The sequence below is a fragment of the Artemia sp. Qi Xiang Cuo genome, chromosome 11, assembly GCF_049724085.1.
Source record: "Artemia sp. Qi Xiang Cuo chromosome 11, ASM4972408v1, whole genome shotgun sequence".
NCBI lineage: Eukaryota > Metazoa > Arthropoda > Branchiopoda > Anostraca > Artemiidae > Artemia > Artemia sp. Qi Xiang Cuo.
The window spans coordinates 31963350-31980060 of NC_142804.1; the positions used below are offsets into that span (position 1 = coordinate 31963350).

At 34.3% G+C, this 16711-nt stretch overlaps 1 protein-coding gene across 1 annotated transcript in view; it reads left to right on the forward strand.

Moving 5' to 3' along the window:
• Positions 1-261: 261 nt before the first annotated feature.
• The window catches only part of LOC148946885 (G protein-coupled receptor dmsr-1-like), a 35361-nt gene continuing 18911 nt past the window's right edge, over positions 262-16711 (forward strand). The window contains exon 1 of the mRNA XM_089097180.1: positions 262-279. The gene's annotated coding sequence lies outside the window, so the exon portion shown is untranslated. The remainder of the gene's footprint in view (positions 280-16711) is intronic.

Below are 16711 nucleotides of genomic sequence, written 5' to 3' on the forward strand. Positions count from 1 at the left end.
TTTATTGAGACTAATGTTCTCTGTGTGAATGAGCAACCATTGAGAAGCTTTCCACAAGGGATATATTATCTTGTTTATAAGGACCTGATGTCATACCCAGCTTCCTCAGGAAGGAACAGAGACATTTTCTGAAGTGTTTAGCATCGTTGAAGTCAAGCAAGGTCATTGCGCCTGTTTTACCTAAGGATTCCTTTAAGAGAAAACGGTCAAGAATTCCGGAACAGTAAAACTTATGGAATTGCACTGTCTCCATCAGCTTAAGGAAACTGTAGGATAAAGGTAAAATATCTTCAGGTCTTATCTTATAAAAAGGTCAATTTATTTAATTATAATCGAGTTTCTTTGCTAAATAAACAATAAATGATGCATCACAGAAAAGTGACAAAGAAGATTAACTACTGTTTTTAATAATTTTCAAACAGCAATTAAGATGGAATAGTCCTGGCTATATTCGAGTGAAGAGTTTTTATGATGAGTTTAAACTGCTTTTAATTAGTAGCTTGACTTATATTCAATATTGATTTAGTAAAACTTCTCCCTAAAAGAATAGTTTTTCGAAGAGAAGTAAAGAGCTGCGATAAGCCTAAGACAAGCGGAAATAATGTAAAATAATTATCCAAACTTAAAACGAAAATAAATAACTGTTAATGAATAAATGAGATTCAAAACGAACAGAAAATACAATGAATAAGCAATCAAACAGTTTGTGGTAACGAACTGTAACCCGTCTCAATAGTAGACCGAAACTCTAAAAACCGGAATTCGAATACCAATGGATGCATCAAAAGAACTAGCTTATTATGCTGATTCCACATATGTAAACATCAAAGGTTACGAGCCTGAGAAAATTTGCCTGATTTTCGATAAAAGGAGGAAACAACCCTAAAATTCAAAGAATCTTAATGAAAATCTCACCATCAGATTTAGTGCATTAGAGAGCCCTACTCCAGAGGTTTCAAGCTCCAATCTGCCAAAATTTGGAATTTTGTATTTTTTGTTAGAAGAAAGATCACGTATGCGTGTTTATTCATTTTTTTCGTTGTTTATTGTTTGTTTGTTTGTTTTTCCCGGGGGTCGTTTGTTTGTTTTTTCCAGGGATCGTATCCACCCACTGGCCCTAGAACATCGAGAGAGGGTTCATTCCAACGGAAATTAAAAGTTCTAGTGCCCTTTTTAAGTGACCAATAAGATTGGAGGGCAACTAGGCCCCCTCCCACACCCCTTTTTCTTAAAATCGTCGGATCAATATTTTGAGATAGCCATTTGGTTCAGCATCGTTTAAAGGCCGAATAACTATGCCTTTGAAGATAACATAACCTCACAGAGTCCCCGGGGAAAGGTCTTTAAGTTATAAAATTTGCCCATTGTTTAAGTATAGTATTTGTTATTGGGAAGTATGCACACATTTTTCGGGTGGGGAAGGGCGAATTTTCTGGTGATGGAATTTTCCACGGGGAGAATTTTCCATGCGGAAGGAAGTTTCCAGGGGGTAGATTTTTCCGGCCAAATTTTACGCTGAGGGAATTAGCCAAAATTACTATAAGAAATTCTTTTTATGCCTTGCTTTCTCTTTACTGACTCAAATTTACGCGTGGCGATGTTAAGGGTAATTGTCCGGGGTAAATTTTCACCAGGATTGAATTGTCTAGAGGATATATCCGTTGGGAGGAGGGATTTTTCATGGAGGTAAAGCCAGATCTCCTGGCATTATAAAAAACGATCAGAAATTAAATAAAAACAAGTTTTTTCAACTGAAAGTAAGGAGCAACATTAAAACTCTAAACGAACATAAATTATTACGGACATGTGGGGGTCACACCCTCCCCAGCACCTCACTTTTACGCTAAAGTTTGACTATTGTCCCAATGCTTTAAGAATGACTCCTGAAACACAAGGTTCTTTTAATTAGAACAATAAGAAGCTTTTTAAAAGTACGAAGAAACTTTAGCGTTAAGAGCGAGGTGTTGAGGAGGGAACGACCCTCTTCCAATACGTAATAATTTCTGTTCGTTTTAAGTTTTAATGTTGCTCCTTACTTTCAGTTGAAAAAAAACTAATTTTTTTATTTAATCGAGCTTACAACAAATAGAAATTACGTCAAACAGAGCGTCATTAGCGCGTTCCTAAAAACACCTCCTATTTCGATCAATGTGTTTTTATTTATCATAACAACAGCAAAAAAGAAATAAATTCATAATAATAACTGACATCACTGAAAAGAACTAATGAAAGTAGACTCTTTCTTTAATATACTGTATATGGATATTTTGGCAATTTAGGGGTTTGTTAACGTTATAAAAGGCAAAAAAAATTTTAATAAATTTTGTTTTCAGTAGAGTGCAAATATTGTCACTGTTGTTTCTATTTTTGTTGTTAATAACATAGCACTTTGTAAATAACACTTTAGCCTTTGCAAGGCATAGGGGGTATTAGTCGTACTCCTGTTAGTGGTAATTTCTGTTTCTTTTAAATTAGACCTGAGTATTCATTGTAACTTCTGTTCATTTTGGGTCTCACTTATTCATTGTTCGTTTTAAGTTTGAATTAGTATTTTACTTTCTTTCTGCCGGTGTTTTGTTTAATGCAGCTCTTTACTTTTATTTTAAAACTCCTTTGTTTTAAAAACAATTCAATAAGTTTCCTCTCGTTTTTCATGACGTTGTTTTTTTATTGGTTAATAAAAAATAACATTTTCTAGTTTTTTTTTTATTTTTCTGCATAATAATTAAAATTTCGCCGCGCTATTTATACTTTGGACACAAATTTGCCACAAAATTTAATAATAGTTGTACCATAGAACTTCCCATCATGTTATGATGCTGAATGTAGCCTAACATTGATCAACGATTTCATTAAACGCATCTTATTATGTTATATTTTGTTTTAACCACTTATTTGTTTAAATAAATACATTTTTAAAGATGTACTGCAGGGTGTTCTGAATTATTGTTTAAAAAATTACAATAAAAAAGAAATAGGGCGTCAGGACTCAATGCAACCAGATTTGTTTGCAGTTTAGACTCCCTTGGTTCTGAAACATTGATTGGAGGATCACCATGGCTGGATATTATTAGCAGAAGAACATTCAAAAATGATATTTAGCACTAAGAAGAATCAATACAACCACCTTTTTTGTCAAATATTCAATGTTCTTGACAAGATCCCCTTGCCAGATACGTACGCAAGAATTTGTTTCAGGGGGGCCCACATCGTTCAAATCCCTTATTCTGTGAGAAATATCAGAAAATTATGGACATTTTTTTTAGATTTCGTGGGAGGGGGGGCGGGCCCAGAGGCTTCCCTGCGTACGTGCCAGCCTCTTGGTCCATCCAAATAAAAATTTAAAATTTAATATGTATCTCCGTCCAACACTCCCTCAAAGTTTGACCTTATTCCCCTAAGCCATTAATTTATACCCTTCGCCCTACTTGACACATTGCATATATGCCCTTTTGACAGCCTAGATCCACATAGCGTTTTTTGATTTAGTTGGATATGCCCCTCAACCTGCCCTGAAAGTTTCAATTTGATTGATATATTGAAGTTAAGCCCTATTGACAACCTGGATGCACATAGTGTCTATGACTTAGTTCAACGCCCCCTCAACATTCTCTAAAGTTTCAACTTAATGTACTTAGTCGTTCTTAAGATCTTGCAAATACGCCGTTTCGACACCATTAACGCACATAGTGTGTTTTAGTTTAGTTCAACAACCCTGCAGCATGCCCCGAAAGTTTCAGCTCGGTACCCTTGACAGCCATTCCTTTTAGCCATTACTTAGCCTTTTACTTTAATATCACCTTCAACATTCCAGGAAAGTTTCACCGTCATACCCTTAGCCTTTCCAAAGATATTTCAGATACGCGCTTTTGTAAACCTGAATGTACTTAGTGTCTTTTGATTTAGTTGGGCATATCCCTCCGCTTACTCTTTACCTAAGCAGCGCTATTGCGCTGCCTATGATGAAAAACTGAAAAAATGATTAATGGCTATTTTCGAGTCCCCTCATGTGTTTGAGTACGATAAATGAGTACGATAAATGTATTAAAGTACTAAGATTTACTATTATTGGGCTCTAGAACAACTCGTTTAGCGTTCAATGGTCTGAAGTCTTCTTGTCTTTGAAATAATCATTCCTGCTAGTGTTAAAAAATGTCAGTATGAACTTTACGCCTAGTGGTAAAATACTAATAATAAAAGAAAACAATAAAATAAGACTACTAAAATAAACTATTGAAGAAGTACGTTAATTGGTTTAGGCCATCATGGACTCAAACGTCTCATAAGAAAAACCAACTACTTCAAAGAAAGGCGTGCACGTAATTTTAAGACTATTTGCTACAATCCTTAGTGGCGGGCGTCAAAGTCATGGTGTGGAAGAATAGGAATGAAATACTCAGAATGAATAACAAACAAAGAACGTTGGTTATTTTTCCTGAAGATGTGGCCCATTGAAAAAAAAAATAAAGAAAAAAGTATTTGATTAATGAGCTTTACATTGAATTAGTTTTGTTCTCCCAATATTTCTTTACTTCACAAAGTCTTAAAGACGTATTAAGTAAAGTAAGAATCTACCTACCTTTAGCAATGGGTCTCAGGCAACTTCGAGGCTCTATGATTTTTCTTAGAAAAATCATAGACGAGCAGACAAGACAATCGTAGACAAGGCGGACAATTATGGTAATTATGGAATTTCTAGGTGGAAATGACAGGAGGTGGTCTAATCTTCGCCTAGGGTGCTTTGATTTGACCTGACAATCCATGTCATATATTAAGAAACTGTGATGACAGTCAACGGTGTATCCAGGATTTTGTTCTAGGGGAGGTTATTTTGTTGGGGGAGGAAGGTGCAAAAAAACTTCGAAAATACATCAAAACTTTGTTTATAAGTTTTTTAATTATGTTTTTACGAATCGGAAATTTGGAAGGGGGCGAGCCATGTACCCCGCCCCCCGCTACGGCTTTGATGGCAGTTTTTGTCGTCACGGAGACCATTTTTTAAGACATCATCTTGTAGTTTTTGCAGTCAATTTATTTTTGAATTAAAACTTTAAATTTAGTCAGTTTTTGCTGAAAATACTTGGAAAGCATAAAGCGTTGCTCCTGCAATTGTAATCAATGTATAAGGTTTCGAAATAACGTTTTACTTCATCTATTTGACTGTTCTTTTTTAAGTAATCCTATTAGTCATGCTGATGCCCACATAGCGTTAAATCGACCGTGTTTTTGGATTTTGGATTTTTATCCACGATTTCGAAACAAACACTAATATAACTAGGCTATATAACTAGGCTATAACATCGCATAAAACAACGGTTATTCTTCTTGAAGTAAGACATTAGCTCGTGCAATATGTTTTTCCGTCGCCAATTATATTTTCCAGCAAAATGAAGGAAGGAAGGTAGTAACAAAACAAACAAATCGAAAATAAAGGAAAAACAATAATATTTTAGACTTTTTTAATACTAAAATTCTTTTTAACATAGTTTTATTTTCGTATTTAAAAATGATTTCTTTATCCAGTTCCTTCTTGACAGCGATCATACAATTCTATTATAAATTGGAACTTTTGGAAAGCTCCAGTTCTAAATGTTATATCACTTCCAAAATCATGTTATGAAAGATTTGCTTACTGCAGACGAGGGCTACTTTGCTTAATTTTCATTGATTGGACCACTTGATTAGGGTACATGTTTATGGTTTTGACATACATAACCAGATATTGGGATTACATACTTTGGTGGTATTTTATTGCTTGCTTGTTTATACCTTCTGAACTTTATTGATGGGATTATCTAAAACTTGCAGCACAAGGATGAATAGCCTATTGTGCATTAACCCTAAATTCAGTGTTTTGACAGAGATCATCGGTATTTATACAAAATCGGCGTTTCCACAAAGAAAAATATCGATTAGTTTTTGTTTAGATAGATAGATAGATAGATATTTATAGCAACAAAAGCCTTTTCGGGCCATGGCAAAATAACAAAACAAAAATAAATACAAAAAAAACACACATTAAATTACTCACAATTCATCAAAAAGTTTCTCTATGTGCCATACCCACTCTTACAAATTTACCCAACCTTCTAAAATCATCAAAATTTCTACTTTTTAAAATTTTTTCAAACCAATCCACCCCTCCAAAATCTGTTGAAAGCACTTCCCTCCTCAAAATTCTTAACTCCTGGCATGTACCCATAAAATGGATAAGATCTTCCTCCTCACCACACATAGAACACTGGTAAGGACCATTTTTATTAAATACACTTCTTCAAACAATGAGGACTTTTTCTTAACAAAAAGACTCGTGGTCCGAGCCATGGATAATCCTTTTGTAAATAGAACAATTTTAACACTTTGGCTAGAAAAGCTCTTACATCTGTTTTTACAATGACAGTGTGACAGTTTAGAACAGAATCAAAAAGTACTTTCAAACGTGTCATTTGATAATTATTAATTAAAAAAAAAAATTCCACGAATTTTTGAAATAATGTAAAAATAATGCAGAAATAATGTAAAATAATTTCCCAAGCGTAAAACTACCATAAATCACCATCAATAAATAAATGAAACCCAAAACGAACAGACACTACAATAAATATTCGTGTCAAACACAAAAGCGAGCAGAAAATAAAAAGAGTAGGGCAGACGCCCCACCCCTACCCATAACTTCTAAATACCAGGATATAATTTACAATTTACTGAAACCAATCCTTGTTTCGAGCTATGTGTTTCTATTTCTCATAAATTCAAAAAAAAAAAAATCAACAACATAACTGAGACTACTGAAAAAAAAACTAATGAATGGGAATTTACAGTTTAATATAATATTCATTCCTGAAAGTCTTAATAATGTTGGATTTACTAAAGTAAAAAAAGAGAAAACATTTAAATATATTTTGTTTTTAGTAAAGTGCGAATTAAGTTCTGTTTTTTATTAGGTGTTTAGAATTTCTGCTTGTTTTGAGTTTGGTTCCGTTATATATTGTAAGTTCTTTTCGTTTTAGGTTTTGTTTGTTTACTGATGGTGATTTATGGTAGTTCAATGATTGGGAAACTATTTGACTTTATTTCTGTTCATCTTTGGTTTAATGTAGCCCTTTACTTTTCTTTGAAAAACCTCTTTTGTGGAAACAGTTTTTTAAAATTAACTTCTGTTGACAGCCTTTTTTATCGGTAAAGAATAGAGTATTTTAAATGTTTTCGGTTTTTCTTTATAAGAGTCCATATTTTGGCTGACTGTTTATATGTTGGACGAAATTTTGCAACACGTTTCAATAATATAAGCCCCTTGGAAAATCTGGACACAAATAATATTTTTTGATCTAATTTTTTACCTCCTCAAATTTCCCTCAAAAATAAACTTAATACCCTGTTCTGTTTAAAAGACATTGTATCTACGCTATTTTGACAACCTGAATGCACTTCGAGTCTTTCGGTTTAGTTCAATAGTAAGAACAGAAGTAGGAATAGCAATAGACCTCAGAGTTTCAACTTAATAACCTCAATAGTTCTTGAGATATTGCTGACACGTCTTATTGACAACCAGCATGCACATAGTTCCTTTTGATTTGGTTTTAAAGCCACATCTATTTAGTTTCCAGCTATTTCTCTTACATCTATTTTTGCACTCACATGTAACCGTTTAGATTATTATTAAAAATTACTTTCAAACGTGTCGTTTGATAGTTATTAAGTTTAAAAAACTTTTTTCCCCAATAAGTTTTTCAAAGAAGAGTAAACAGCTACATTAAACCAAAGATGAGCAGAAATAAAGCGAAATAATTTCCCAAGTTTAGAGCTACCCTAGATCACAATCAAGAAATAAATGAAAGCCAAATCGAACAGAAATTACAATGAATAACCGATTCAAACTGAAAACGAGCAGAAACTAATGGGAGTAGTGCTGCCCCCCCCCCACCGTGTCTTCTAAAGACCAGGACATCATTTACACTTTACTGAAAACTATCTTATTTCAAGCTACGTGTTTTGTTTCTCATAATATCGAAAAAAATCCCCGTCATAACCAAGATCATGGTTGCAGTGGCAGCTGCAACCTAGTAAAGAGCGAACCACAGACCATAGTAATCAAAAGTTGAAAAACGTGTTTAAAAAAAAAATTGTCTAGTGAGAAAATATTGCCATCTGACACTGAATCAGGAATGGTAACTATTGTTTCGGTTGATGTTAGAAGTAAAAGTTTATTGCAAAAAGAAATTTATGGTGATATCGAAAAAGAGCCTGAAACCCCTTGAAAATTGCGTCAGATTGAAATAAAAAGCGAACCATTGGAATCAGAACGGGCCAAAACCTTTATAGGATAATTACAGTCCCCCTCCTTGAACACCAAGGAAAATAACTTTTTTGCATGGGTAGCACTTATGTGTCTTCTTTTTTTTTCTTTTTTTTTCTAGCAGGGCTAGGGGGTGGCCAGAGCAACATAGAGCGATGTGTAATGGGTCATTCGAAAGGGAATTAAATTTGAAAGTGCCCTTTAAGTGACCAAAAAAATTAAACGGCAAATAGCCCCCCTCCCTGCAGGCCCCCCCCCCCCCAAACTAGTCCTATAAAAATTTTGAGATAGCCATTTTGTTTGACATAGTTCAAAGGTCCAATATATATGGTTTTGATGATGATATGGCCCTCCAGAGTCCCTAGGGAAGGGCTGTATGTGGTATGGGACGTATCGATATCGCGCGTATTGGTATCAGGCGTATTGGTATCGAATATATCATATCGGGAATATCGGTATCGGTATCCGTTGTTTTTTTCAGTCATTTTCTAGGCTCATTTTTTAAAGCATGTCCCGGCAAGGTATCATGGTTGCAGCGGTAGCTCCAACCTAGTAAAGAGCGAACCACAGCCCATAGTAATCAAAAGTTAAAAAACGTTCTTTGAAAGAAGACTGCCTAGTGAAAAAAAAATTCCCATATATCACTGACTTAGGAATGTTAACTATTATTTCGGTTCGCTTTAAAAGTAAAAGTTTATTGCGAAAGGAAATTTATGGGGATTTCAAAAAAAAAACCTGAGACCCATCGAAAATGGCGTCAGATCAAAATGAAAAGTGTACTATTGGAATCAACGCGGTCAAAAACCTTGAACAGGAAAGTTACAGTCCCCCTCCCTTAACAACAAGGAAAATCACTTTTTTGCATTGGTAGCACTGATCTGTCTTCCGTTATTTGCTATTTTTTTTTCTTTTTTTTTCAACAGGCCTAGCGGGCTACCGGAACATCACAGAGAGATGATTCATAGGTCATTTAAAAGCTATTTCTCATATCTACGTGCTTTTTATAAATTCTGCCATCTGCAAGTGCCAATTCGCACTAAAAATGGCACTTTTTGTGCTATTTCTCAAGGGGTGGCACTAGCAGGCTACCAGAACATCGTTGACAGATCTTTTATAGCTCATATAACAGATATTGCACATATCCACGTCTTTTATATAAATTCCACCATCATCAAGTTCCAAATGGCACTAAAAACGGCACTTTTGGTGTCGTGTCTCAAGTGGAAAAGCTGGGGCTATTGGGCTAGCAGAACTTATAAAAGTGATTTTAAATGACTCATTTGAAAGAAATTGCTCTTATATACGTGCTTCTTTTTTTTATATCCATTTTACATTCGTAAGTGCGATATAGCACCGAAAACAAAACTTATGGTGCCACTTCTTAAGTGAATAGTTATGTTCCAGAACCCCTAACTGGAGGTTCACAAGAACCCCTCCCGTATACTCCTCTCCCAGCCCCTTTAGTAAATTTCATAAATTGTCTGCTCATCAGTAAGCTACTGAAACATTAGCAGGCTACCGCAGCGTCGTAGATAGATGTTTAATGGCTGAATTATAAACTATTGCTTATATTTACTAGGTTTTTAAAAATTCTACCATCTATTAGATTTCACAGATTTTAATGCTAACTAGTTTCTGAGGAGAATTTGCAATGAACTCTTTGTCATGGTTGAAGCATTAACAACCTAGTAAAGAGCGACCCACAGCGCATAGTAACTAAAAGTTAAAAAATGTTAAAACGGTCGTTTTTTCTTCTTTATTCCAGGCCGAGTGGATTACTATAACATCATAGAGAAATACTTAAGAGCTCATGCAAAAGCTATTTCTCAATATGTACATGGTTTATATAGATTCCACCGTATGCAAGTGCCATATGGCACGAAAAATAGACCTTTTTTATGCCGTTTCTCGAGGGGTGGGGCTAGTGGGATACCAGACCATCTTAGATAGATTTTTGTTAGCTCATATAAAAAATATTGCTCATATTTACGTTCTTCCTATAAATTCCACCATCTGCCAGTTTCAAGTAGCACTAAAAACGGCACTTTTGGTGCCATGTCTCAAATGAAAAAGCTAGGGCGAGTGGGCTACTATAACTTCTTAGAGTTATGTTTAATTGCTTATTTGAATACTTTTGCTCATATCGGCGTGCTTTTTTTTTTAATCAATACTACAAGCCATAAGCGACATACAGTGTTGCAAACAACATTCTTGGTGCAATTTCTTAAATAGAAAATCTTGGAATCATAAAACGGTATTACTGCCATAATCACTATCCAAAACACTTAACTAAAAATTTGAAAGAACACTGCAACTTCCTCCTCCAGTCCCCCTTAATAAGCTACACAATTTAAGTTCTACAAACATCAATATATTAAATTACATTATTAAAGACGTGGTTCTGTTAGTATAGCGCTGGACGTCAAATTAGATTATCATGCGTTCGATTTCAGCTTGGATTTTTTTTTTCAATCGTGGTTTGTCCATTCATATGATTATTTTTCAGATTATCCATTATTTTTGCAAGAGTGATGCACTCATTTTTTAAAGTATATCCCGGGAAGGCAGATTTTAAACCTTTTACTCATATCTACGTGCTTTTTGTTAATTTTACCATCCATAAGTGCCATATAGAACTAAAAACGGCACTTTTGTTAGCACTTCATAAGTGGAAGAGTTTGGAAGCATAAAACGTTACCATTGCAATAACATGGTCCAAAGCCCTTAACTGTAGGTTTATATGATACCCTCACATATACACCCCCTCCAGACTATCTTAGTAAGCTTCATAAATCGCCTAGTCATATTAAAAGTAAAAGATTATTGCGAAAACAAATTAACTAAAACTAAAAACTTTTCAACTAAACATCTACCAAAAATTAAGCTTGATTGATCAACAGTTTTGAATTGAACCTTCAAATTTCACTCTGCGATGAAATCCTGTGTGCTAGTTCTAACGGTGGTAATTGAGGGAATTGGACGTCCCTGCCCCCTTAGTTTTTGCTCTTGCCTAGGTTTTGAAATCACCTTGTTATGGTCATTTCATTGGAAAAGGCACTTGTTTCATTTAAAAAAGTTGGGAAATCAACCGAAAGTACACTTTGTAGGAATGTACTATCAAGTCAAATTTGTAAAAAGCGATTAAGTATAAATATAAGCTTTTAAATGAGCCCTTAAACAGCTTTCTTTTGTTACAGCAGCCTTCTAGTTTTTGCTAGTCAGTAGGTGATTTATAAAGCCCTGTCTTCATTATGGATTTTTCAGGCAAAGTCGGCCGAGTAAAAACAGCTTTTTGCTCATCGAAAAACAAACGTTCCTGAAAAACATGTATTGTTTTGTGAAGTATGGATAATGAACTTTATGTTATAGACTGAAAGTTTTTCTTAGCTGTCAAGGTTGTTTGAAGTCTTTTCTAGAGGTGTCTTATCTACCCTAGATCGGTGATAATTAGAAATTATATTAAAAATAAGTCTTCAACTGAAAATAAGGGGCGACATTAAAATTTAAAACGAACACTCATTTTTCCGTATAAGTAAGAAAGGTAATGTCAGCGTTTTTTCTACTTTAAAATTGAATCAAAAACGAACTAAGACTAATTTAAAAAAAAAAAATTTTTCCGAGGGAAGTAATGAGTGAATTTGAAACTTAAAACGGACGAAAATTGTTACTTCGAAGCCTATTTAATATATATTAGTAAAACTAGTACAAATAAACCAACTAATGATGTTTCCCTATGCTTTTAGGATTATACAAAACTAGTGCTTTACTGAAAACACAAAATAATATAGGAGTTTTGGTACAGTAAAAGGGAACCAATTAAGGACACTTTTTACATAATCAAAATATTATCAATCCCTTTTAGGATCAATCCCTTTTAGAATAAAGCAACAATCCATTTTAGAATTTTACTTTATTTTTTTATATTTAATTTGGTATCACTTCTGCACAATGGCTCAGTTCAATGACTGGCTCTCGTTTCGGTTCTGAAAAGGACATGTCATAATTAGTTTGTACACAAGTTCAAATTAAGGCCATCTTGATAGTATTAGGACTATAGACTAGCTTTAGAATTTGTATCATAGCTTGAAATTCACTCTTGTATAGAGAGGAATAATCGGATTTCCAGAGTTCATATTATGTCTTATTCGATCTTCATTTCAAGTGATGCTAACGCATATTTCTTACAATTTAAGAGTGTATATTACCCACTACTGGTATTATAGCTGGTGAGAGCAAAATGCTGCTTGACAAATCAATCCAATATTTCTGTATGTTGTTCAATTAATTCGCGGTTATTCAGAAATATTTAGTTTTACGCTTATGTTTTAAAGATAATTTAAATTGTATACTGAAAGTTACCAATGTCACAACTGGTGGAAGACTATGATAAGCTTTATGGATTCGTTTAGTGTTGTCAGACTACATACTCACTTTTGACTCTTAAATCAATAACCCTGTTTTTTATACTTAGACTTTTGTGTTTTCAGTAAAGCGCTAGTTTTGTATAATCCTAAAAGCATAGGGAAACACAATTAGTTGGTTTATTTGTACTAGTTTAATTAATATATATTAAATAGGCTTAGAAGTAATAATTTGTGTCCGTTTTAAGTTTCAACTTCGCTCTTTACTTCTATCGGAAAACTTTGTTTTTTTAAATTAGTTACTGGATTATAAGGAAATGAATATGAATTGATAGTTTAATATATATTCTGATATTTATTCTGAAAGTCTTAACAATATTGGATTCATTAAAGTCAAAAAGAGAAAACATTTAAAATATATATTGTTTCTATTAAAGTGCACATTATGTTCTGGTCTTTAGAAGACAAGGGAGGAAACAGCCCTACTCCTCTTAGCTTCTGCTCATTATGAATTTTATTCAGTTATTAATTGCTATTTCCGTCCATTTTGGGTTTTGTTTATATATTGATATTGATTCATGATAGTTTGACGATAGGGAAACTATATGACTTTATTTCTGATCATCTTTGGTTCAATGCAGCTCTTTACTTTTCTTTGAAAAAAATTACAAGAATATTTTAAATCTTTTTGCTTTTTATCTATAAGAGCCCATTTTTTGGCTTACTATTTATATGTTGGACGAAATTCCTTTTGAAAACCTGGACACATATAGTATCTATTGATTTAGTTTTACACTTCCTTAACCATTCTTGAAAAATAAAAACTTAACACCCTACTCTGATTCTAAGATATTGTATCTATGCTACTTTAAAAACCTTGATGCACTTAGACCCTTTTGATTCAGTTCAATAGAAAGAACAGAAGTAAATATAGCAGTAGCCCTGAAAGTTTCAGCTTACCCTCAGTCGTTCTTGAGATATTCCTGAAACGTTTTATTGACAACCAGAACGCATATAGGGCTTTGTGATTTATTTTTAAAGCAGTTCTTGTGATTTAATTCTGTAAAAGTTTCTAGTTTGTAACTTTATCTAGTCCTAAGATAACGTGCCCGGATATCTTTACAACCCGTTCTACTTTGACAACAAGGATGTACTTTAGCTATTTGGTTTAGTTCAATAGTAGCAGTAATAGTAGTAGTAGAAATAGTCGTAAAAGTAGTAGTAATTTTAGTAGCCATGGGACTTCCAGCTTAATATCCTAAGTCGTTGATTGGATACTGCTAATACACGCCTTTGATAACCCATATATACATAGCCTGTTTGGTTTAGTTCAACACTGCCCTCACCGTTCCATGAAATTTTAACTAAGACCCTTAGCATTAGCAATAGTAGTAGTCATAGTAGCAGAAGTAATAGTATAAGCATTAGGAGTAGTGGTAGTGATGGCGGTAGCATTATTAGTAGTTAGCAGTAATAGTATTCGCATTGTGCCTTTTTAGTCTAGTTCAACATCCCCTCTCATGCCCTGATAGTTTGAACTTAATAGTTTAGGCCGTTTCTGAGATATTGCTGATGCGTCCTTTTGATAAAATGCATGCAGATAGTGTGGTTTGATTTAGTCCAACATATCCCTCAGCAGTCCCTGTAAGTTCTATAGTAATACCATTAGCCTTAATAATAGTTGTACTAATAGCAGTAGTAGCAGTATGCACATAGTATATGTTTATTAGTTCAACGTACCCCTCAACCTGCCCTGAAAATTTCAACCTAGCACTCCGTTCTTGAGATACTGCTGATACGGTCTTTTGAGAGCCTGTATACACATAGAGTGTTTAAACTTAATTCCACATAACCCTCAACAACTAAAAATTTCTCTTTAGTACCCTTAGCGTTAGTTGCAGCATTAGTAGTGGTAGCCAAATAGTAGGAATAGTTTTCATGTGGTGCCTTTGGGTTTGTTCAACACCCCCCTCAACATGCACTGAAAGTTTCAAGCTAATAATTTAAACTGTTCTTGGGGTATAGCAGCTATACTCCTTTAAAAACCTGCATCCACATAGCATGTTGTGGTCAACATCCCTGCTTTTTGGTTAGCTCTACATCCCTCTTAACATGTCATGAAAGTTTCAACTTAATACCCTGAACCAGTGGTTGGCAAAGTGCAGCTCCAGAGCCGCATGTGACTCTTTGGTCCCTTAAGTGCGGCTCTGGCACGAACATCAACGGAAGGCGCAATAATATTTTCATTAAAAAAAAACTTGGTAAGAAAAAAATTGCTTCTTATTTTGATATATTAAAATTCTTCTATAAATCGAGAACATGCATAAATTTTAGTTTAAGCTAAAGGATTTAAAGAACAACGCAGATACTCTGAAAAGAATTAATGAGTTACCATTATCTTCCAAAACCATTAAATATTTTATGTTAGTTGTAGCAGCAGCCACAGTAGTAGCAGTAGGAGGAGTAGTAGTAATAAGATTAGTACTAGTACTAAAAGTGGTATCAGTAGTTACTTATTTAGTACTAGCAGCAGTAATAGTATGCAAACATTACCTTTCGGTCAGTTGAATATCCCATCATCAACTCCTAGAAGTTTCAACTTCATACTATAAGCCGTTGGTATAATATTACCGTTACACCCTTTTGATAGCCTGCATGTACATAGTGTGTTTAATTTAGCCAGCTTATCCTCAAAATTTCCTGAAGTTTTTACCCTAATACTTTTAGCTTTAGTAGCAGCTGCAGTAGAAGGAGTACCTGGATTAGTAGTAGTAGTAGTGGTAGTAGTATTAGTGGTAGCGTACACATATTATCTCTTGGTCAATTGATCGTCACCCTAAGTATTCCCTGAAAATTCCAACTTAGTATCCTATACCATTCCCAAAATATGTCCTTTTGTCAACCTGCATACACATAGTGTGTTTTGATTAAGTTTAGTTTTCCTCTCAATATTATCTTGAATTTTCACCTTCATACCCTTAGTATTACTAGTACTAGCATCATAGCAGCAGCAGTAGCAGCAGCAGCAGCAGGAGCATCAGCAGCAGTAATAGTAGTAGTATTAATAATAGTAGTAGTAGTAGTAGTAGGAGTAGTAGTAGGAGTAGTAGTGTTGTATTAATAGTAACATTTACAGTTATAGCAGTAGTATTAGAAGCAGTAGTAGTATGCACGTATTGCCTTCTGGTCAGTTGAACATCCCCCTCATCATGCCCTGGAAGTTTCAGCTTAATGCGCTAAGCCACACCTAAGATGCTGTTGATACGCCCTTTTGATAATATATATGCACAAAGTACGTTTTGATTTACTTCGACTTTCCCCTGAATATTTATTCAAATCTTCTTCTCAATATTTTCAGCATAAGTAGCAGTTGCTAGAGAAGCAGTAGTTATAGTAGCAGTAGTATGGTAGTAGTGGTAGTAGCAGGAGTAGTAGTAGTAGCAGTAGGTTGTAGATTATTCCTTTTCGGTCGATTTATTATCTCCCCTCAACATTCCTTGAACGTTCCAACTTTATGCCCTCAGTCATTCCTGAGTTGAGCCTTTTTGACAACCTTTGTGTGCATAATGTGTTTTGATTTAGTTCAAGATTCGCCTCAACATTCTATGAAAGCTTCACCTGAATCCCCATGGACAGCATAGGTAAAACATACCCTTTCCGAATAACAAATAATACAAGTATTTTTGTTACTATTAGTATTATTATTATATATTTATTGGAAAACCTATCGTACCAAAAAAAGGAAAAGACGGAGCAATAAACGAAAAAAAGGAGGAAATACACAAAAACTTATCAGTGATAGTAAACTTAGTGACGAACGCTAGAGCTAAGATCTAAATCAGCCCATAGAACAAATAACAAAGACTAGAAAGAAAAACTCAATTATACACTGCCCTGCAGGTAGTGACATGGTTTGTTTTTAAACCCCCAAGTACTGAACAAACATAAGCAATATGAGCATCGTTGAATCAAACCGCAATTGTAAAACAACATTATCCCGAGTTAATCAGGGAATAGAAAGTGTACGGTAGATAATAATATTAACTAGTCTAAG